The 22,841-nt window shown below is 40.9% G+C and overlaps 1 long non-coding RNA gene across 1 annotated transcript; it reads right to left on the minus strand.

Annotated features, from left to right (window-relative positions):
• Positions 1 to 602: 602 nt before the first annotated feature.
• LOC139794177 (uncharacterized) lies at positions 603 to 5,584 on the minus strand. Its single transcript, XR_011724992.1, has 4 exons — positions 5,390 to 5,584; positions 5,059 to 5,181; positions 928 to 1,092; positions 603 to 823 (listed from the first exon to the last, which is right to left on the minus strand). It is a non-coding gene; the product is annotated as an uncharacterized lncRNA (long non-coding RNA).
• Between the last annotated feature and the right edge of the window lie 17,257 nt (positions 5,585 to 22,841).

Genomic DNA, 22,841 nt, shown 5'->3' on the forward strand with positions numbered 1-22,841 from the left:
TGTCCAATTTATACATGTTTTCTCCAGTCAGTAGCTTCACCTGTGTCTGTCTGATCCTTTCTTAAGAAAAGAAAGGTTCCAGGTTCCTTAGGGTTTAGCAAAGCAATGTTTTGTCATACATTCCACCCATCTCTTCTTATAAAAAAAACAAACAAAACCAAACAACCTTTTCTTTTACCCAGTGTACTTTGACCTCAGCAAAATTAAAGGGTTGCTCTTGGAAGCACAATATAGTTTTTGACCTACTATTTCATCCCCCAAGTTTTGCTGTTGGCTTTAAGATCATATATATACTGGGATAAAAGGGCAGTAGACTCTTCCATCTTGTGTACCACTGGTTAAGAATAAACAAAAAATACAAGTCAAATGTTCTCCAAAGCTTGTGACACCTTTGTTTTATAGATGAGTATCCCCATCCCTTTCCAATATATTTTGTACATTACTCATTTCTCACTAACATTTGTGCATTTGCCTGCAGGCTCTGTTCTGCAGTTTGTTTTAAGAATTTTCCAAACTCAAATACCTCATGAGCTGCTGGTTTTTTGTGTGCAGATTAAAAAAAAAAAACAACAAAAATTGAATGCCTTGGGCCATTTGAGAGCTGTAGTTCATGTAGTCCTTTGTTTGAAGATATAGCAGCTCATAGAGGAAGCTTGATCAAACAAAGTTTGGGGAAGGGGGGGTAGAAAGGCAAGGAATGAGGGGACAGATAGGTGCAGGTGTGGATTTCTCTGTGGGTCAGTACCTTGCTCATGCAGTGTCCATGTGCTGCAGCCTTGACCACAGATTTCTGCTTCCCCTTAAATGTAGCTGCTTGCAGAGACTTAAAGAATGAAATTACAAGCAAGAATAAATTTTGTTGTTCCGAACTGTTATCAGAAGGGGATTTCAAATCTTCTGGAGTGATTTCAATGTTGAGTTCCTCACCCTTCTAATGTGAAGAGATATATCTAAATGGCACTGAGACTCTCAGCCTCTGGTTAAATTTTTGTGTAGCCTCTCTGTGTGTGACTTAGAGATGCAATCTTTCACACCAGGATATTGCCAAGCTAAAATTGCCATGTTACAGCAGTGGTCCCATCATTGTGATGTCTGTTTTATTTCAGGGGAAAAAAAAATCAAAATTAAGGTCTGTGTCTTGTTTACAGCTCCTAAATATATCTTCCTTTCTATAGTAAGTGATTTTGTTTGCATGCACAGTAGAGACAAAAAAAGAAACATAAAATGTCTTAGCTTCAATAAATTTAGTCTCTTTGGTTTTTTGAATAGTAAAGAGAAAGAACACAAGATGAATGGAAGAGAATTTTATTGAAGTTTTGCTGCATAAGCATGTAGCTCTGTATAAGTCTCTGTATGTTATAAAGCTTTAAAGAAAGAGTAATAACTACTGGGAAAAGAGCTGAAAGGAATTCTCTGTATAGGGGTCAGCTTGCAAATAGACATGAATATTACATAGTGACCGGCGTCCTTCCTTATCTATAACCTAATTGAAATTGCTGTCTTATTTTAAAATGATGAATTGGACCATTGTTTTTTTCCTTTTAAATGTGTATAAATTATTCAATAGTCTTCCAGGGAACCTGACTGCTGTGCTGCTAGGAAGGTCTGGTATGTTTTGGTGCTGAAGAGGCTCCAGGCAGCTTCACTGGGGCATTTTGCCATGGAGACTTACCAGTAATTTGGTACAGTCTGAGCCAACATCTGTAAGTCCTAAAGAAGCAGAAAAAAAAAAAAAAGATGGCACAATCAAGGCTATGATGGTCTTTCCACTGGAACCACAAACTACAGGCACATAATAAAACAAAATACAGACTTATAGGCAAAAATATAAAAGAAGTGACTACAAGAAGTCTGTTTCCTATGTGTGTTCATGAAGTGTGTATCAAAGCCTGTTGTTTCTAGCTGACTTATTCCACTCACCATAGGTTTAATATAGTCTTAGTGCAATGCCTTGTGTGCACATTGGGCTCTGGGAGTTTTATCAGTATGTTACAGCAGAGGGCAGTAGGAACCTCTGCGTAAGTTGTTTTGTGTCTGAAGTAGAGGTTTTCTCCCCACTCCCTTTTCCCTGCTACAGTGATATTCAAGGGCGAGATAAAGCTTACAGAAGGGAGGTGCCACAACTGTCACTGTACTTGTCACAGCGAGTGCAAGGTCTATGTTTGTGGAGCCATTTCTAGGCAGTGAACTGATTCTTTAGCTTTGGTGTGTGCTGCAAAGAATACAGGCCTGAGCTGATGGCAGGAACTGGACAGTTTTTACCTCAGAATCCTCTAACAGTGAGTAGAAGGGAAATGGTGTGTCAAACTATACAGTTCATCCTCAAGCACATCTTCCTGTTTGTTACTGAAATATCTAAATTTTCTCCTGGAAGGTTGTTTCTTGGTTTCCCAGTACAACATCTATAGTCTAAAAACCAGAGACTTTAAAATTGCATGCATTTACTGAAGGAAAAAGGCAGTGCTGCAGAGCAGCTTCAGCTGGGAACCTTTCAGCTCCATTCAGCAGGATGATGTCAGCAGTGCCAGGATTGCCTCCTCCCTCCCCTCTGCGCATCCCCTCTCCGGGCTCCGCTCTCCCTCAGCATCTTCTGCCGGTGCTGGGCTGCCACTGCAGTTCAATTGGCTTTGGTTGCCATTACCTCCTGTCAGCTCAGGTTAGTGTTCCCGTGCTGCAAGCCGCCTCAGTAGGCTTGGGGTTTCCCTCCCATCCTGTTTTTATTTCCTGAGGTGGGACGTGCTCACACACACTCTTCCCTGGCTCAGTTTTGTGCCTCGGCAGCGAGCGCAGTCATCTCTGAGCACAGTGCCAGCTCACAGCCGAGATCGGCAGAGGCTTTGAACTTGCTCCCTCCTTTAATTGGAAGTAGCCGGGGTCTGATGAGCTTCCAGACAGCACTGCAAGGCTCAGCTTTCCCCCACCCCTGCCTTCTCCAGGCTTGTGAGAGTGTCTGTGCCTGGGAAGGAGGGAGTTGGCATTGTGAAGGATTGTTCAGGAGGGTGGGGGATTTACTCATTTCCTAGTTTGTTGGTGAAGGATCTGCCGTATATATTGCTACACCTAAGATGTATTTTTAACTCTTTTTCTGGTAACTACAGCATAAGTACAGATGGACTTACTGAAAGAGAGAGAAAACATACTACAAATTATACAGACTGTGCAGAGGGATACTAGGAACATGGCAAGCTGTTGAAGTTCCTAACTCTTGCAGTCATTCATATTTTTGAAATTGAGACATTACAGGACAGTCAAGATTTTTCTTTCTATTTTTTTTTTTTTTCTGTCTTCCTTTGATTGCCTGTATGCTTGTAAAGCATGGGTTGAAGTCAGGACTCATGTAGCACAGAGCTACATGTTCAGAAAGCAGACCAGTCCCATCTTGAAGGACAAAGGTTGCTAACTGCACAGTTGTTCAGAGGTGAAAAATGCAAGAAATAATAGATGTGAGCTGCAGCTTCCAAAGATCCCCTATATCTTGTTCTGGTGCTCTGCTTTCTGTATTGCTCAGATTAAGCCCACGCCAGGTGAAGTCCCATTTTGGGTAGACCACTGTCTAAGCAGCAGAAGGGGTGTCAGGGAAATGAGTTATCAAAGACTTTTGCTTTGGTAATGTCTGCAGGATGTCACATTGTAGCTGCATTGTGTTACTGCATCCCTGTGCTCAGATGACCCCTTTGTGCCATGCTGGTGTGTCACAGGGCTTGTCTGATCGATTCTCTGACAGTTGTGCCCAGGATGCTCTGAAACAGAAATGCCCACTAGGTACCAGGTGGAGAACACAAAGGCTATCTACCCTTTCAAAGTTAAATATCCCTGCAAAATTCCTTTTAGAAACTATAGCTATAAAGCATAGCTATAAAGACTGCTTTTACAAAACTATTTTTTTAAAAAAGCACTTAAAATTTACCATAAAAAAAGAAAAAAAAAAAAAAAAAAGTGAGACGACTGTAACATGGGAAGTTAATTGTTGCCTAAAATGCAACCATGTGAACAGATAAATGTGTATTGAAAATACATTTATGTCCAAATTTTCAATATTACACCTGAAGGGATGGCAAAAGGTGTAAAAAAGGCCCTTTCAATTTTATAAAATCTTTAAATAACCATTCTGTGGTATATTTTCTCAGCCTAGCCTTTTGGTAGATGGGTGCCAAAAGGCTGGTTTCTTCTGTGGGCATCAGAAGACTGAATGATTTATCATGAAAAATGTAGCAAGGTGACAAAGACAAAAGGAATAACTGATTAAAGGGAAGTTTTGCATTTAAATTTGAACTTGCTGGTCCATCCATGTAGTTTTTTGGTGTGAATACTTGCACTGACTCTGTTCATATCTTTTTAGGAGGGACCAGAATCACTGAAACTGGAAGAAAAGCTAAACCATATAATTTTTAACTAATTCAGAGCCCACATATGGTGCATGGTACCAGTGAGGTAATTCCTATCCTGTCAAGTCATACTGCAGTGATACCTTCCTTAATTTTAATTTTGTGCTGCTCATTAACAGAAATGGTGAAAATAATCAGCTGCTTAGAGGACAAGAGCAAAGCTACTAAAGCAAAACAGTTGAAAAATTCCCAGCAAACAGGTTGTGTGTTGGAAATTGCTGATTAAGTAAAATGCAAGCATTTCACATATGCAGACAGGTTTCTATTTAAAATTTCAAGGAAAGCTTTTGAACCTTTTTTTAATTTGACAAGCCAAAAGCATCTCATTCCAATTATAATTTTAGATGTTGCATATGATGTTAAGTTGGGACAGCACTTTGAAAGGCAATTTCAGTATTTTAGTTTGCCATTTTAGGTACTTTTAATTATAAAGCAAACTTGAATGGTTTACGTCTTCCGGAGTGGATGGAATGGCTATTTTGAAGTCAGTACTGTCTGAGGTTGGTCAGTATCTTATGGAGATGGGAAGTCAGCAGCCTACAAAGTTGTGTGGAGGAGTTTGATAGCAGGAATTAAGAGGAAACAGAGAAACCAATATTCCCAGTGAAGCTGCACAGCCTCTCTGTCTTTACCTTGGTCAGATTTTAATGGATTACTGCTTTAAGGATCCTACCTGCAGCTGAATCTGAACCAGAGAACTGTTAGAAATGTTAAAAACCCCAGTGCAGGGTCTTGGGACTCCGTCTTCATTGGACTCCCCCATGTTATGGAAGCTTTGGGTTTTGACCAGCTGTCACTGATACAGAAATTTAAAAAAAAAAAAAAAAAAAAAAAAAAAAAAAAAAGACAGGATTGATCCAAACATATGGAAAAGAACAACAGTAGAGTACCCAGCTGTTGAGGACCAGATAGTATGATGATGTCAGCTTCGTGATATTTGCTTAGAATACAGTAATTAGAGGAAATAATTCTGCTGTTATAAAAGGAGAATAGTGCTACATTACCTGATTGGACTTCTGGTTTCCAGGGTCTGAGATCCATGATCAGCCCTCTTCAGAGGAGTAGGTGATAAAATAGGAATCAAAAACCAGGAGTGGTTACTTGTTTTTCCTATTGGGCACTAAATGAGATGAATTTGGGCTTTATAGCTGGCTGTGCCATTGTTTGAGGTCTAAACTGTTAAGAAGTAAACCATGTGTCCTGGTGCTGAAATATCCCTACAGAGATCATACTGTAATGTTACTAGGTTGGATTTGTGATGGTGTTATTGTGGCAGTGCCCATAAGAAAAAGCATTGAAGCAGTAATTTGTCACATGGGTCACTTGAGTATCCTTAATAAAAAACTTGTAGCACATGACTGAGAAAGAAGAAAGTAGCAGTACAATTGCTTCATTATATTCATTGTTTCCCAAACTAAGTAGTAAATTCTTAAGGCCTACACCATGAGTTAATCTTTCCTGGAGCAATACCCTCTGCTCTCTCAGAATAGTTATGATTGTTGCTATTACATCTATACATAAATGCACTGGGGATCAAAGGTTCATTGTTTCAAGGTGTGCAGTGTACAGAACAAGAGAGGCCACCTGATGGTAAGAGATCCAACCTAAGAGGAAAGACAGATGAGGGGAAGCATTACAGTATGCTTGAGTCATGTCTTATCTCACTGGCCTTTGCTTCCCAGGTCTTACTCTGAAATACAGCTTTCACTTTGCCCTGCTTTCAAATTCTTAAAAAATCCTTTTAGAAGAAATTAGGCAGAGGTTAATAGTAGCTTTACTTTGAAATCTGCTTATGCTTTACATAACATAAAAGCCTGATTGTTTAGGTTAGATCTCTTGTTTGTTCTGTGCCGCTCTGTATGAGCATAACAAGTAAGACTGAGTTTTGAACAACAGAATGCCAGCTGAATTCCAGTTAATCCATTTCTTTCAGCCTGCAGAAAGGGGGCGGGGGGGGGGGGGAAGAAATCAGTGCAGAATGGAGTGACACTTAAATGGTGAACATCTCATGTAAATGCAGAGTTCAAACAGAGGTAAGTTTAGCCTGTTCATCCACAATTTCTACTTTGGAATCGAGCACAGCCTTTTCCTATTCCAAAGAAGTGAGTTTACCTCATTGGGAACACTACCTTGGCCAGCAGACAGTATCTGGCAGATCTTCTACAGCTACAAGGAACACTTCAACCTCATCAGCTGAGCACAGCCCGCAATGATGGTCTGTATAGATGGCTCCTGGATGTTGGGTTGGTTTTCCCTGCAGCTTTTCTTTCAACAGCTGGGAAGAATTCCATGGATTTGAGACCTGCATTGTAGCTGAGAATTAATCAGCCTGGGGTTTGCCAGCATGCGGTTCTGCTGACCACGCTCACAGGCTGCTCTGACACTGCCTGCTTCTGAGGTAAAGCATCCTCCTCCTCTGAGACTCAATGGGGTACCAAGCAAACACAGCCATAGAGGTTTTGGTAACACAGCTGCCCTGTAGGGAGCTGGCCTGGGTCCCTTGGCACAGCACCACATCATGGATCTATGTGTTTGCAGCCCAAAATATATTGGCTTGCATAGCTGCCAAACTGCAAGACACTCATACCTAGCTAGCTCCCTGCTCTCACTTCTAGTTCCCTTTCATTACTGTTGCTTTACAGAGTTGTCTCTGGTCTTGGTGGACCATCTGCTGTTTTATTTTTCTTCTGCAGAGAAAAGGGTAGTTTGAATTCTTCTTACTCAAGAAGGATCTAAAGCATCACTGAGGGCTTTTTACCATGAATTCAATAAGCTTCAGGTGAGGTCCTTAATCTGCTTGTGTTGCATTTTTTTTTCTACCTTAACCACACTTCTATTATTTCCTTTGTAATATTTCTAGGCCATTGCTAGTACTTGAGAAAAGTTCCAGTTTAATACTTTACATGGCTTTTCTTTATGTGCCAATGTGTCTTTCATATCACTGAGGATGCTGAGAAATATGCTAGAGATATCCCCTTCTTTTCATTCTTCAAATTCATATTGCTTCTTACTCTGTCTACAGTGTTTAGGGAGATTTAGTTTGCATGACCTGGCTCATGTCTGAGACAATTTTAATTGATTTTGAGAGGAAACTGTGTAAATTAACTTGTATAATCTAACATTGTATCTGATGCTTCCTTTCCCTTTGCTGGTGGCATGTCTAAAATGAAACAAACAACAGCAATATCAACAACAGAAATTAACCAAAGATTTGTGCTTTAGAGACCTAAGCAATAGATTACTCTTACTTCTCTTATCCTCTGTGAGCCTATAGAAATTTTTTTCACTTCTCAGAATTTGTTCCTTTTCATTTTATTGGCAATAGATGCTGTCATTACTGCCACAGAGCAGAGCTCAGCAATTTCTCAAGGATGCTTTGCTATATTGCATTTTCTATCCCAAGATGGAAGTCAAATGTGTTGGCAGAAATCTAGCAGAACCCAAGAGACACTTGCTTATGATGCAGCCAGGCAGTTTAGCATGGGTGGTATTCTAGCTCTGGCTGAGTTCAGTGTTCAGTGGGCACCAGGAGCCACTGCCTTTCATTGAGGTTTCCATAGGTGCTGTAGTCACCAGTTCCTTGCACATATGAGATGCTTGGTGTCTAAGAGTAGTGGGAAGATGCTTGGTGTCTAAGTGTGGTGGGATGGCCATGGCTGGCAGCCAAACTCCCACCAGCTGCTCACTCACACCTCTCCCTCAACAGGAAAGGGAAAGAGAACAGGAAGAACAGGAATGAGACAGCTCATGTGTTGAGATGAAGACAGGGGGATCACTTCTAGTTACCATCATGGGCAAAGCAGGCTAGACTTGAAAAGAGTTAACTTAATATATTGCCAATTACGATATATGTAGTTAATTATTGAGAGGTAATTATTGACCTGGGTATTGGAAAACACAAAGGCAAGCACTAAAACACAGGCTTATGGTCTGCACCTAACAGTTTCTCTATGCTGCTTCTATCTTGTCATGCTCCTCTTCTCTGGTGCAGGTCCTCCCCAGGCTTGCAGTGAATATCAGTTCACCAGATCATCAACTAATACAGGATTCAGTACTCCAAGCACCCAGAAAAGTGGTATCCTAGCAGTGGTGGCACTGCCCTCCATGCTGGGTGCCATGCAGAGCAGTAGTGTCAGGAGGAGACCTGGGGATGCTCAGTGACCGGGGATCCTGCACTGGCCCTTGTCTTGGTGTCCATGGTTGAGTGTGAAGGTACTTGGCACTTCCCAGGATTAGACTATCAGTAATAAACCATTTTAAGTATCTCAAAAGCAGTGCTGTGATGACAAGCCATGTAATTAATCACATTACTTTTAATAGATCCTTCAAATAGTGCCAAGTCTGTGACATCTGCTGCAGTGTGGAAATACCTTCAGGGAAGAGCATTTTCAGTAGGGTAATACCTCAAAAGGTAGGCCATAGATAGGTTGAAAATGATCAAGCAGAGGATAAAATGTTTTAACAGACTGTTAACCACTCCTGCTTATTGCTCAGTTAAAAAGCATGACCATTCACCCATTTACTGCTTCATGATTTAATTAGAACTGACTTCTAAAAACGCAAAACCGGTCTGCCTAAGATGCACTTCTCGTGGAGGGCCATGTTCTCCTGCACCTTATTTCTCTTCGGTATCACTATTAACATTGCTCATTTTGGCATGGTTATCTTTGATACACAATGGTGAGCCAAGTCTGGGGGGAGCCACATCCTCAGGCTAAGCAAGCAGTCTTGCCCCAGAGCAATTAAGAGCACTGATTAACAGCAACAGAGTAGAGGGAGCTGGAATTTTCACACAAATACAACATCACTTCTGCTTTGGTTCTTTTGGGGAAATATGCAGGAGAAGTTATTAAAACAGGGTTTGTTCACTGACCTCTAATTTCTGTGTTCAAAAAATAACCTTGTTTATTAATAAGTCATCTTTAGCTGAGATGCACCGTGTTCCCTGAAACATTTTGTGGAGAATTCATGAATCAAACTGAACAAACAGAATACCTGGGAATTCATTTCAGAGGGTATAATGCACCCATATAGTCGAAGGAAATGGAACCTATTTTAAAAAGGGATTTACTCTTACATTTTCATGCTTGTGTAAGTCAGGGTTTGGATTGTTCTTGGTTTAGTGCTTGTACCTGGCTCATTCATATTAAGTGGAATTATTGTGGAAATAAATAGTGACCTGACTTTAAGATACTGTTCCAGAGAATCTCAGGAGGACTGACAGAAATGCAGCTTTCCACAGTTTCTCCTCATGCCTTCATGACTCTCTCTGCACCAAGAACTGTGTGCTGCAGTAGCAGTGCAGAGCTGGTGGTGTTGGTTTTATGTCTCAGAAGTAGTGGAATTTTATGTCCAGGTGTTTTTTCTGGAGTCAGTCTGCAGCCCCTTTGCTCTGTGCACGTAGCAGTGGTGAATCACAGATCCTACAGTGCATCAGGAATGGAAGAGGGACACTGTGCCATGCCAGGTCGAATTTCCTCATTCTTTAAAAATGTCACCGCACAGAAAACAGCAGAAAAGTTGCCTAAAAGCAGCATGGAAGCAGGAGAGGGTTGTTCAGTGGGTCTTTGTTATCTCTGTGGCATGGAAACAGAGAGCTGGCAATGGTACTTAAGTGTCTGGAAATCTCCAAGGTAATTTCCAAGATTTGCTGATAGTTTATATGGAAATTGGGCAAATAATTTTACAAAATAGTACTTCCCAGTTAATTCCTCTTCTCTGTATGATGTTTACTCAGTAAATGACTGTTTTATGGCCAAAATTTACTTATTTGGCAGCATTGTTGGTACAATCTTCCTTTACACATTATGTGTCTAAGTTTCAGAGGTTTCCAAAGGACTCATGATTTCCCCTGACATTAGCTAAGCCTGCTGGAGTTCAGTATTTGAAACAGGAGGCTTGTTATGTTCCTTTAAAGTAGCAAGCAAAAAACCCAGCCTTTGGCATTTAAAGCCAGAGCCAGAGCTAGGTCACATCAGCCCTGATGCACTCAGGCATTTAGGTAGGTGAGTGGACAGTGTCACTGCTGTGATTCCTAGGGGCTGTTCTCCTGTCTCTCTGCTTTGCTGAGCTGCAGCCAATGTCCCAGAAGCTCAGAGGAAATGAGCACTTGGATGCTGACAAGCAAAACCACCCTGTGTGCAGCTCTCTGTTCAGCATCCTGTCAGATGGTGAGCTGGAGCCTTCAGAGGGACAGGGGCTGAACCTTAATCCTCTTTTATTTACCTACCCTAGGTGAAGGGAGCAGACATAAACTCCCATGAAAAGGGAAATGGGCTTGCTAGGAGATACAGCACATCCATAGGGTTTAGGATTGAAGGGTGAGGGCTCTGTTAATGAAAGCCTTAGGATGGGCTTTTTAGGGAAGAGGCCTGGAAAGAGATGCTGGGGAATGGTGTGAAGCTGGTGGTGCTTTAGATGATTGAGAAACAGTGGCTCCTGGGGTCTGCTGTGGGTATTTATTTGTTGCATCCAAGTAAGCTGATGCTGGGTTTCTTGCCAGAAAGGAGGAAAAGGGATGAAGGAAGGAAAACTGAAGTTTGTAATTTAGAACTGACTCATTTTGTGGGGTTTGGGTTTTTTTCTTGCTTAGACTTTGGTTCTGGAAGCTATAGATCAACATTAAGTCAGCTTAACAGGGTCATAACCCCATAATGAGACAATCTGATATGAATGAGCCTATGGCTAAACAAAATAACTCTGTTCTTGAGGAAAACTTGTCTCTATTTGGTGTAGCAGCAATAGGCTATGTTTTACTAAGTCCTGTAGACGTAGTCAGTCACCTTGCTCTGTCCTACTGCCATGTGAGCAATCCCACCATGTAACACAGCCAATGCTAAGTGGGAACGAAAATGCTTTTATGATGTGGTAAAGAAATAACATTTTTTAAAAAATTAAGCCACCTTCAAATTCTGATCCTCTGCTGAGGTGTTTTGCATGTTGCAAACTGCAACTGGATTTTCAAAACCAGGAGAAGGAAGAATAGCACCAGAAGAACACTTGCAGGAAGGGCTGTGCTAGACACTGGATGTTGGTGTTCTCATCACAGGCATGCCATGAGTGAGAAGTGTTCCTGAGATTACAGGATGAAAATCAATAGGTATTAAAGAAAGGGAAAGAGATAATTAAACCTTCTTTTCCATGACCTTTCACCTGGTACAAACTTCATCATGTGAGCCTAGTACTTCTTGCATGTTGTAGCTGTAATGCTTTAATTGTCCTTGGAACAGATTAAAGGGTGAAGAAGAACAAACGTGAGCCATCCTATAACTCAGGAGAGTTGGTGCAGCTATCAGAGCTCAGCAAGGATCTCTTACACCTTTATGACAGCAAAAACCACAGAGAGTAGACTGCTAAGAGGACTGTCTTCTCCTTTGCCTTCTGGATGATTGCCCACCAAGTGAACTGAATGTGCTTAAAGATTTTGGTGCTGGTCAGTAGCTTGTTGAGACAAACAAGTACTTTATCATCCTGGTTGTAGTAGACTGGAAGATACAGAGCTCTTGGGTGAACTGCAAGCCTGGTTTCAATGAATGTTTTCATTTATCTTCACTTTGGCAGCTGATAAGCCTATAGATTGTTCTGTAACTTTAGATCCCACTATTAAAATCATTCTTGAAAAAAAAATCATCCAGTATAAAGCAGATTTTAGTAAATCTGCACAAGTTGGTTTTTGTAAAGGTTTATTTCACTGCCCGTTTGAATCCATAAAAATGTTTCAACTGACTTTGGTGACTACTGATGAGATGAAGTAGGTTGTTTTGTGGAAAACCTGGAGTAGAATGGTGATGATGATATATTAAGACTGAAAACAAAAGCTATTACTCTCACTAGCTTCAGTAAAATAGGAAAAGATACAAAGGTGAGGAAGGGGAAGGCCCTAGAGTAAAGAGAAATATGAGAATGAGTCAGAGCTTTCAACAGGATCTGACTCTGACTGGAGTTTTTTCTTTGTGCACAAATGAATATAGCATACAGAAGAACTCCTGAAATGAAAACTTCTATGCAAAGTAACTGAAGTGGGTGAATTTGGTATGTATGATGGCTTAATTTTCAATCTGCAGAATAAAATGTGACAAACTTCCAAAGAAACGCAGTCATCCTTGTTTCAGTACTCAGTGCTCTGGGGGAGTTGCAGCACTGATTAAGTTACAGCCTATGGATTTCAAGGGCCCCTTTTGGAGTGTGAGTGAGTTGCTGATAATGAGGTTAAACTTCACAGAAACCAGGTGATTCAAGGAAGCTGAAATACAGTGCTGCTTTTTCCATTGTTATCTGTGGCCTGCTCAAAGGTCAGCTGGATTAGGTTGACCTAGGAGGAGAGCAACAAGTGAAAGTCAGTTTTTCCTTGCTCAGATACAGAGCAGAAAAGCAAATTTTGCTCTCCTCACTTCAGTTTTTCCACAGGGGCACTGCTTTGGCAGGGAAGGTACACAGAAATCTCTTGGGTTTTATTGGTAAACACGCAAAGCTTCGTTGATGTTTTTGCTGGTTTGTTCTCTGTGTGCAGCAGGCTCCACATCTTTCCAGAGCCACGGTGAAGTCAGGAAGCTCTGCACATGTGTGGAAGTGTCCTATGCAGAGATCTCTGTCACTGTAGGGCTTTAGGCACTGCATGACATGAAGATTATTTGCTGCATAACAAAGAGTTTTGTGTTTGAACATGTTTCAACAATATGACAAAGACTTGAAAAAAATTGCTCCCAACTTTATTTGAAGAGGTAATTGCTAAGAAGAAAAGAATGGGACTGCTGCTTCTCTTGTGTGTTACCTATTTAGTTGGCACATCTCCAAAATCAGCTAATGCAGAGATAAATCTACATTTTTGGAGAAAGCTGTAGGTAATGCAAATCATATACTTGGCTATGCACTCCCACTCCACTCAAATTCCTTTTTGAAGTGATGAACATACAAGGAACTTGAGTGCACTGTGGAGGAATATATGCTACAATGATTTAAAGAAATCATTGGGGGAAGAAAACCCACAAAGCATGCTGAGCTGCTATTTTCCAACTCAGGTGATTTTTTTTCTGAAGCTATTGCGTTGGTTTCCCCTCTTCCATTCCTTTCTCTGCCTGTTGAAGACTGAAATGAGCCCTGGTGAAAAGAGAAGTCTATGGCTTTAAGTCCTATTCTGTGGATTGAAGTCGGTCTTAATTTCTGCTTAGACTTTGCACCAACCATCTCCTTAGTGCATTTCATTCATTTAAAAAATATAGTTTTATTTCTCCATTTGATACATATTAAGTTTGGGTAATGTTCAGTCTCAACTACTGTTTAGCTCAATGGAGAAAAGTTTTGTTTTTCATTACCACCCACAACCTAATCAGTGTTTGCAGATATATCATCTTTTATTTCCTCTTTAGCTTCATTTAACCCCCCTGTACTAGATGCATGATGTTGCCATTTCCCTTGTTAAGTTCTTGTTGTTCTACCAAGCACTGTGGAGTATGCATGTGACATAGCAGGATGGAGCTGCACAGGCATAGTCTCATGGGCAAAAAAACCCCAATTCCCTGCCTTTCTGTTAACCAGTGTGATGTCTTTCAGAAAGATCTTAAAGTATTTCTTCTAGAATTTTCCTTGAGTAACTTTTGTAGGTGGTGATGAAAATCTTTTTTCATATCAGGATCGATTCTGAGAGGGGCAGAAAATTGCAGGTGTGTGTGAGGGGTGGGCTGTTATCAGTGGGCCAAGGACACCCAGCTCAAAAATACACAACCCCACACCAATACTTCAATATTGTTACAGTTTCTTCCTAATTGTCTAGTCCAGAAGCTACTTCTCAACTGCTCGAGGTCAAAAAGTGGAATGCAGTTTGTAGCCAAGACCCAAACTGAAAGAAACCAAAGGGTCTTTATTAGTGAAGGAAATGGGAAATGCTGCATGTTTCCTTCCCCAAGTATGAATAATTATCTCTGTGACCTCAGTTGCACAATCCCTTGTAAGTGATCTAACCAGCACTTCCCAATACAAGTGACAAGATGGTAACTTTTGGGGGGGCATGGGTAGGCAGGCTCTAAGAGCAACAGGAGAGACACTTGAGTAGCAGGGACCAAAGCTGGCTGTCAAAATTCACCTTAGAAGAGTTTGCATCTGCAGACTCTTGGTTTGTTCTAAAGCAGGTTTTGAAACATTGTTAGAGTAAATCTAGGGTTCTAATAGTGGTGCTGAGTTGATAATCCTGGAAACCAATGTTCTTAGTTTACCCAAAAACCCTAGCACTAGGCAAGCAGCAGAAAGTGATGCTTCCCCACCTCAGCCCCCTCCTGAGGGGAAGGGATTCTGCATTGCTGCATCCCTGTTCCCAGCGGGTGCTTTCCCTGCCCAGCTGCTGGTAATAGAGTATTGGCTCACTGCCACTCCAAGTATCTCACATACTGATGTTGCCCAGAACCCAAAGTGCATTACCTCAACATTAATTGAAATGTAGCTTTCTGCAGCCCTTACAAATGTGCTCCTCTGTAGTGTGAAAGCATTTGTTTCCGGTGGAGATCCTGATAACTGCTGAGATTCGGGAGCAGGGACTGACCTCTGATCATTGGCTTTCAGCCTGGTTTGCTGCCTTGCTGGGAGAAGGAAGGGAAAGTTCTTCCTCATAAAAGCCAACTTCTTGTCAGTGTCTCCTGTAAACATTTAGTGTGTTTAGCTAAAACCAGGCAGCTTTCAAGCTCCCCTTGTACTGAATTGCTTGGCTCCTTTTCCAGATGATACTCACAGCTCAGAAGTTATGTCTTCATATTTAATCTGTATATGAGCTCCATTTTTGATAGATATTGCAGCTGCTGCATTTCCAAGTTTGACTGCTTCATAGCTCTCCCCTCATTTCACCTCAAAAACTGCCTTGGGATTTTCCTCAAGGCTGCCAAAGTCAACTTCACCTCCTCCTTGGAAGCTCCTTAGCTCCACTGTTCAGGGACAAAACCTCTTCTTGGATGCTGCCCAAGAACTGCTTTGTCTGTACTCCTAAGGGGGCTGGAAAGGTAAGAGCAAACAGCCCTGCAAGATGCTCTGTATTTCTGCAGTCCTTAGACTGCTGGGAGAACCAGGGCTCTTGTGCTTGCAGACCCTTCAGGATTCATTCCCATTCATCCTCCCCTGGTGCTTCTTCTGATCGTTCTTGATGGCAGGAGGGTCAACTGAGACCTGTTCAAATTCAGGTTTTAGATTGCCATCTGCTACATGACCTGGTTCCAATTGTGACTTTGGAGTAATTTATGCAATTGAAGTTTGACTCCATGCTTCTCTGAAATTCCTCAGACTTACCCTGGTTATACAAAACCCCTTTAGCCCCTGTCACTGTTCATGTAGTTCAATATTAAGGGGGAACCAACAGCACATAAGTAGCTTTGGTTTCCACCACACCCAAACCTTAAACAAAAATGAAAACTTACTAACAGCTGGTAAGGCAAGCTTAAAAAAGGAAATGGAGAAAAGGGAGCAAAGAGGTCACAGTGTTTAAAAGAAATGTAAAGTGAGCACAGAAAAGGAACACATCCCAGAATGGAAGCTCAATTTGCAATGGCAGCTGCCCACTTTGAACTGGTTTTTCATGGTGTGCTGCACCATTACGCTGTAGGTTAAATACCATGATGTAAGGTCAATGGCCCATTCAGGCATGGGCTAATTTCACACTATGCCATTGTTAATAGGCAAGATTTAATGGAAATTAATCTGTTGGTATCTGGTCTCCTAAACAAATTTTAGATAATTTTGATCTGCCTTGTTAAAAGATCAGTTCATTGTTTCTGGCAATTTTCTTGTTGGAAAATTAGTCTCCTCTTTAAATACTGGGAGATGTGTGCCATCATTTCTGTTGGTATTCTCCTCCTCTGCTTTAGTCTCATGTTTTCTGGTGTTTGACAAGGTCCATACAAGTAGATGTGCAGAGAAGGGGGAAGGAGTGAGTCTATGAGTGGGTTGAATTCAGTTCTGGGATGAGCTGAGAAATGTAACTGTCTTCCATTCTTTAAAAACTTTTTGACACCACCCTTAATGATAAATTTTGATTCTGGTTTGTTGCAATAAACAAGTCACTTTGCAATTTGCCCAGACCACGAATTCTTAGGAAACCTGTGTTATCTTCCATCAATCCATTACATATCATGGTTTCCTAGAGACAGCCAAATTTTGATCTGGCATGAACTGATACAGTTCTATTTGTTTTAGCCTGAATGTGCATTAGGAAGCATTAGGGTGAGGACCTTCAAGTCCCCAGAGGTTAACAGCAAGCACATGGTGATGTGCTACATCCATAGCAACCAAACTATGTCAGGAGGGCATTCAAAAAGAAAATTTTTGAATGCCCTCCTGAAAATTTTTGAAAAGGAGGATTCAAAAAGAAAAAAAAAAAAAAAAGAAAAAAAAAAAGAAAAAAAGAAAAAAAATTAAAGAAGGACATTCAAAGTCTGGATTTAGAAGCATATAGGTAATAGGACAGTGTCCCTGTCAGAATCTGGACAGCACTTATGTGTATTCTGGTGAGTTCACATTTTAAAACTGGGCTCCCACTAAACGTCACTCAGTAGCCCATGAGGTTCCTGAACTGGGCTGCAACTCAGCTCTGTGCCATGCTTGCCTGAGTTAAGTTTCTGAGTGGAGACTGGGATTTGGCCTGGCTTTTGATGGCTTAAGTTATGGTGAGGCTTTGGACTGAGGGCCTCTTCTTTTTTGGTAGGTAAGAACATTTTGAAATTCTGCAGAAAAAGAACATTTAACAAGCCTCTGCTGGGATGAGTACCAACAGATTGTGAATTGCAAAGTGCAGTGTGATTGAGTCTGTTCTCTGGCTTTTACAGACTTTAGTAATTGGAAATTGCCTTTCTTTTAAATATATGCCGTTCCTAGGATGGCTTCTTCTTGAAACTGTGATCTGATAATTTTTAAAGTCAGAATAATGTGAAGAAAGCAGTGGCACACAGTCCCCTTGGTACTGGTGGAGAATGGCAAAGTGGAGGCTTTGAGATACTCCCAGCTGTGTCATTAGTATTAAACTAAGTCCGGCACAGTAATTAACAGCTTAGCAAATATGAACTCAGTCCTTGAATAGCCATGGCCTGGAGCCCAAGTATTGGTGCTCTGTTTGAGGTCAAAACAGATGAGCCAGAGAAGGGCTGAGTGGAAGCAGTCCCACTTTGCACTTGGCAGCAGGATGGCTGCAAGCACCCCTCTGGCCAACAGGTCCACCCTGTCCTGGCCGTGCTCTTCACACCCCTTTAGTAGCAGCCTTTGTCTGAACACAGTCCTGCCCAGTGGCTGAGCAGTTCTGTGGGTAATGCAGGGTGTCTACAATTTTTCTTCTGCCATAGAAATACAATGATTTCCCTGCTTTGTTTTCCTGCATGTCTGGGAGATCTGAAGGCAAGGTTTGAACTTAAGGAAACAAAGTAAAACAGTTGAAGTCTAGACCAGAACTCAGTCTAATATAATGTTGTAGACTTGCTATTTAAGGAACACTGTCTTTCTCCTCCTGTGTCCTTTTTCTGTCTCAATATCTTTTTCTTTTTTTTCAACATGCAGTAACAGGGGCAGTGGTTGCCTCGGTACTGGTTAAAGGTTGTACAGAAAGCCACAAACAGATGTGAGGCCTGGGATCTTCAGTGGAGAGCCTTGCTGGAGAGCCTGTTTAGTTCATTAGCAAGAAGATTAAAAGTAGATTTTCTTAGTACAAAGTGCCCTCATGGTAAGATTGTGCTTGTCACCAGAAAATGATTGAATGGCTCAAGAGAATGTGTGGAGACTGGTGAAGTACATCTCAGCCATCTGGAACCTGAGGCTAAGCAAGCTCAAACTAGAAATTTGGCTTAGATTTTGGAATGATGATAAATTACTAAGAAAATCTCCTAAGGAGTGATTGTTCATATCCTCTCCTTAAAGTAAACACTGAATAACTTTTCAGAAGACATATTTTAGTCACATATTTACCTAAATAGATAGCTATTTCACTATAGACAGGGTTACTGCTTTGAAATTAAAAGGGTGATGATAGATTGGAGATCAGAAAGGGTGGTTCTAATGGGTCCATTCTTTGAATCTATAAAAGACCAATTTTTCACCTGCATGTGTCACATGAGTGGATACTCAAAACTGGGTCTAGGTCTAAGCCAACAGGCATGAGTTCTAGAAAATTCAGGATATGATGGATGGTAAGAATTTCTGAACTTTTCCCTACACCTACCTACCTTTTACTTGGGGTAAAGAAACTTTTGCAATGCTCTTAGATGATGCTGCAGGTAGAAGTTGGCTATCACTTTCTCATTGTCCTTAAAACAGTTGTTTTATTGTCATCCTTGTTGATGAGGACATACTACCATTTATTTTGTTGTTATGCATAGAGAATAACAGGAATGAGAATTTGGACTGTGAAAACAATTATTACCTGCAATTGCATGCTGCTAAGATGTGGTTACAAATTGGGTTTCAGTTTCACATTTCTTGTTTGCTGTAACTATTTGGACTGGCTATGGCATTTTGCTCAATGTGTTTCCTTCGTGAAATCTATCTGCTGGTATCTTCTTACTTTAAAAACATATTTTGCATGCAAGGTCCCCAAATAGCAAATGCTTCCCTATCTCCCACCTTTTTAAGGAAAGGGAGCTTGAGTAGCCACGTGTGCTGAGCCAGTGGTGTTTGGAAGAGTGGGAATGTGTTACTGCAGTCACAGGGAAGATGGATTAGGTACGTGTTGCCCATTGCTTCCATTATTTCAGTCGGAGTTTGGTGTGCAGACCTTTGGCAGTTGGGTGACTTCAGTGGGGCACTTGAAATTAGATACCACTTTTAATGAACACTGTATAAATAACATTAGTATGAGGGATTAAAAGAAGAGCACTGCAGGAATTTAAGGGCATGGGGTTGATGCTTATCCTTATGACTCTCCTTTGAACCTGTGACCTAATCCCACTGTTTACCCTGCAGTATTACTTACTCTGTGATGTGAAGGCAGTTGTCTGTTTTGGAAGAGGTAACAGTTTCACATATGTACCATACTTTAAGAATGATTGATTGGTTTCAAGGAATCAGAGTTTTAGTTACACCTAGGTAATCCTGCTAAGAAATATACTTAGCACCAACCTCTTTGAGCTTACTCAGAAATATCTGCCTATGGTCTGAAGGATTCCCTATGCTTTTAACTCATTTTTTTCCATGCTAATGTCAGTGCTTTACCATTCATTCTCTGGTAATGGTAGTAGTGGCATTGTTCCTATTTCCAGGACATCACATGCTGCCTGCACAAATTTTCTAGCTCTGAATTCACAGCCAGGCTTCACCCACAGGGTGCTGATACAAGTTATTTAATTTTGTGTTTTGAAGGTTCTCTCTGGCCTTATAAAATAGATTCCATTTGAAGGTGTTTTTTTTTTTTTTTTCAAATCAGTTTTTCTATTAGCTTTTGAGCCATAAAGTTATGCTGAATGCAGTTGGGTAGAGTATACCCCCTCAAGTAACTTCTGGTTAAGAACCATAAACCAGATCTGTTTAACAGATGTTCAATGAACATTTTTGCTGTGATAGTACAGTGGTGTAATATTTCTACAGAAAGGCATACTGCGAGCAGTTTGGACCTGAGAAGTAGTTAGTAATGTGTGGAACACAAGTCAGGGGCTCTACTGTGAATTCCTCTACAAATCTGTTATGTGATCCTGAGGAAGTCCTGTTGCCTGTCCATTCCTGCTTCTTCCTTGGGTCTCATCTGCTGACAGTATCCTACTTAACGTGTTTCCTTTGAGAGGTAGTAAATACAGCATTTTAGGGTTCAAACCTGAACATTTTTCAGCTCACTTCAGACTGCTACAGTTGGATTAGATAAGACAAACGAAGAAGAATTTTGTCTTTGTCTGTTGGCATTGCACATCCTGAATAAGACTTACAAAGGTATTAGGTCTTGCATAAACAAGCCATAAATTCATGAGGGTATTTGCTCAGCAGTGGGGTTTTGAAAATCCAGCTCACTGTGTGCAGGTATTGGGTTAAATATGTCTTGTTCAAAAGTATTGAACACATTCAAGTTGACGGATAGAAATTCCCATGAGAATATAAAATATTGCATCTTGCAGGAAAAAAAACTACCAGAGAATCCCACACTCGATGCTGATACCACACACTGAAGTATTTCTAAGTCGGACACTGAGCATCAATTCTGCTTTGCAAGTTAATTTCAAAGTACTCTTTATTTATACCTTCCATTTGTCTGCACAGTAGGAAATAATAGTTTCATTTCGACTGACTACATCTTGTGCTGCATAGCAGTAATTGTCTGAGTTGATAAAATTTCTCAAATTTCTGCTGAGTGCAACTTTACAAATCACACTGAATGATTTTTTAAAAATGCAAAAGTTTGCTTTTCCTCAAATTTGATTATAGAAACCATTTCACTGCTTAGACCTCCCCAGACCAAATCTCTCCTGGTAACGTATAAAGATACTGCTCAGTACCTATGCCCTATATATATGTGTGCGTGTGTGTATTTACATAAAGTGTTAATGCAAACCCCCATCTTCGTTGTGTAAGCTGACAGGAGATATGGTCACCAGCAGACATGTATGACAGTAGGCTGTGCAGTGGGGGCAATGCAGTGATAGCTGCCTTAGCTTTCCCTGTAAATCTGAGTGTCATGAACTATTTAAGTCTATATCTAGATAATCTATGCAGGCTGTACCACAGAAAGCACAGCTATGAAATGTATTTTACAGAGATTTCCACGGGGAAAGAAGCATCTAAATTGCTTAGCAGCTCTGGAATCAAATCAATACATCAAATAAAATCTCAATTCTGAGATTTTTTTTCAAGCGGTGCTGTATTTACTTCCTTTTGAAAATGTAGCAGGGTGATGCGTGTGCCCATCTTTCAAACAACTCTTCTGTTGAGCATTGCTGATCATGAGATCCAAAAGCACAGCTCCCACTTCACTGACTCTGTCATGCCTCAGACAGTGATGGACTCTTCTGGCTGCAATATCTTCTGATTGATGCCTTTCCACTAAGCAAAAAGAAATACAATATTCATAGGGAGGAAGAAAGAAAGCAGGGAGCTATGGCTCTGTTTCTCAGTAATGCTGGCAGACAAGCAGAAATGCAGACACCTAGATTTTGGTCTCCATTCTCCTTTTCAGTATGCTACATGTGACCCAGCACCTAGCAGAGAAAAGGAAATCTCCTTTCAGATTTCAGAGTCCATATTTAGAAAGTAGCATCCAGTCTTAGATCTGTGCCAAGCAGCTCCTGCCTAGTTGAAAAAGCTATCTCACTACTCCCACCTGTGGATCTTGTATTAAGAAACTAGATACAGATTTCTTTAATGGTCTCTTCAAATGAAGAAATCAATCTGCTGGGTCTCCATAGGTCAAATGTAATTTCCAGGATTTGGCCAAGACATGTGAACTACTGTATGCAAAGTAATGAACTCTTTGGGGCCTTAAAATGAGAATTAAATAGTATCTAGGAACCCTATTTTTGTCTCAGATAAATATCTGTGCATGCTGCTACTGTCATTTAGCAGCACTGTTAAGCACTGCCTGGGAAATTTTACTGTTGCACCATCTCAACTCAGTTGCAACAGCAGATTAAACAAGAAGAAAAGCAAAGCTCCCTCTGCATTTTTTTGCAGCTCACATACTGTAAGTATTATCAAGGATAAAATAAAGCGGGGGCAGAGGGAGGGGAAGGAGCAGGTGGGTGTCAGCAATAACCATAGCTGTAAACCTGTTTTCTGCGTGCGTTTTAATCAAAATCTCCTGCTACCCTGAAGCCTGTCTGTGGCTTGGTAATAGCCTTCTCTGTGTTGCCCTAGCCACGACTCATCATTTGCTGTACACCCAGCATTAAAGGCTGGATCCTGCTTCATTACACAGCATCTTAACCTTGCTTTGCCCTTCCACCCAACAACAGCCGCTTTGTTTCCTTTCGCTAACACTCAGGCATCACAAATTCCTTCTGTCTCTAAAGCCATTAAAACAGAACCAGCACCATGCCAAGTGGTTTCAGAACTAACTGATTTAGATGCTGGAGACTGCTGCAAGGCCAAAAATAACTCCTCATTTCTTTTTCCTTCATTGGTGAAAGTAGGAGAGAAAGTGGCCAATGACAGAGACACAAATCCCCCGTAGGCATCGGAGACAAATCTATTTCGTGGCAGGAAAAAAAAAATAATGCTGTTGAAAAATGTTTCTTTGCTCAGGCCAATAGATACAGAAGTGCTGCATGCAATTTTGCTGAGCTGATGGTATCACTTGAATGGCTCACGGACTACATAAAATGCATTATATAATTATATTTTTAAACATTGTCCCCAGCTGTGCTGATGCACATAAAAGCTGTGTTTACAATGGACTCTGCACATGTAATTATTTCATGGCACTAGCTCTGTGCATTTCCTTGATGGATGCTCCATGGTGCATAAAATTGTAGCTTTTATCATAGATTCTTGAATATATTCTTTGACTGTTTCAGCTTTAAATAC

The sequence above is a fragment of the Heliangelus exortis genome, chromosome 3 (assembly GCF_036169615.1).
Source record: "Heliangelus exortis chromosome 3, bHelExo1.hap1, whole genome shotgun sequence".
Classification (NCBI taxonomy): Eukaryota; Metazoa; Chordata; class Aves; order Apodiformes; family Trochilidae; genus Heliangelus; species Heliangelus exortis.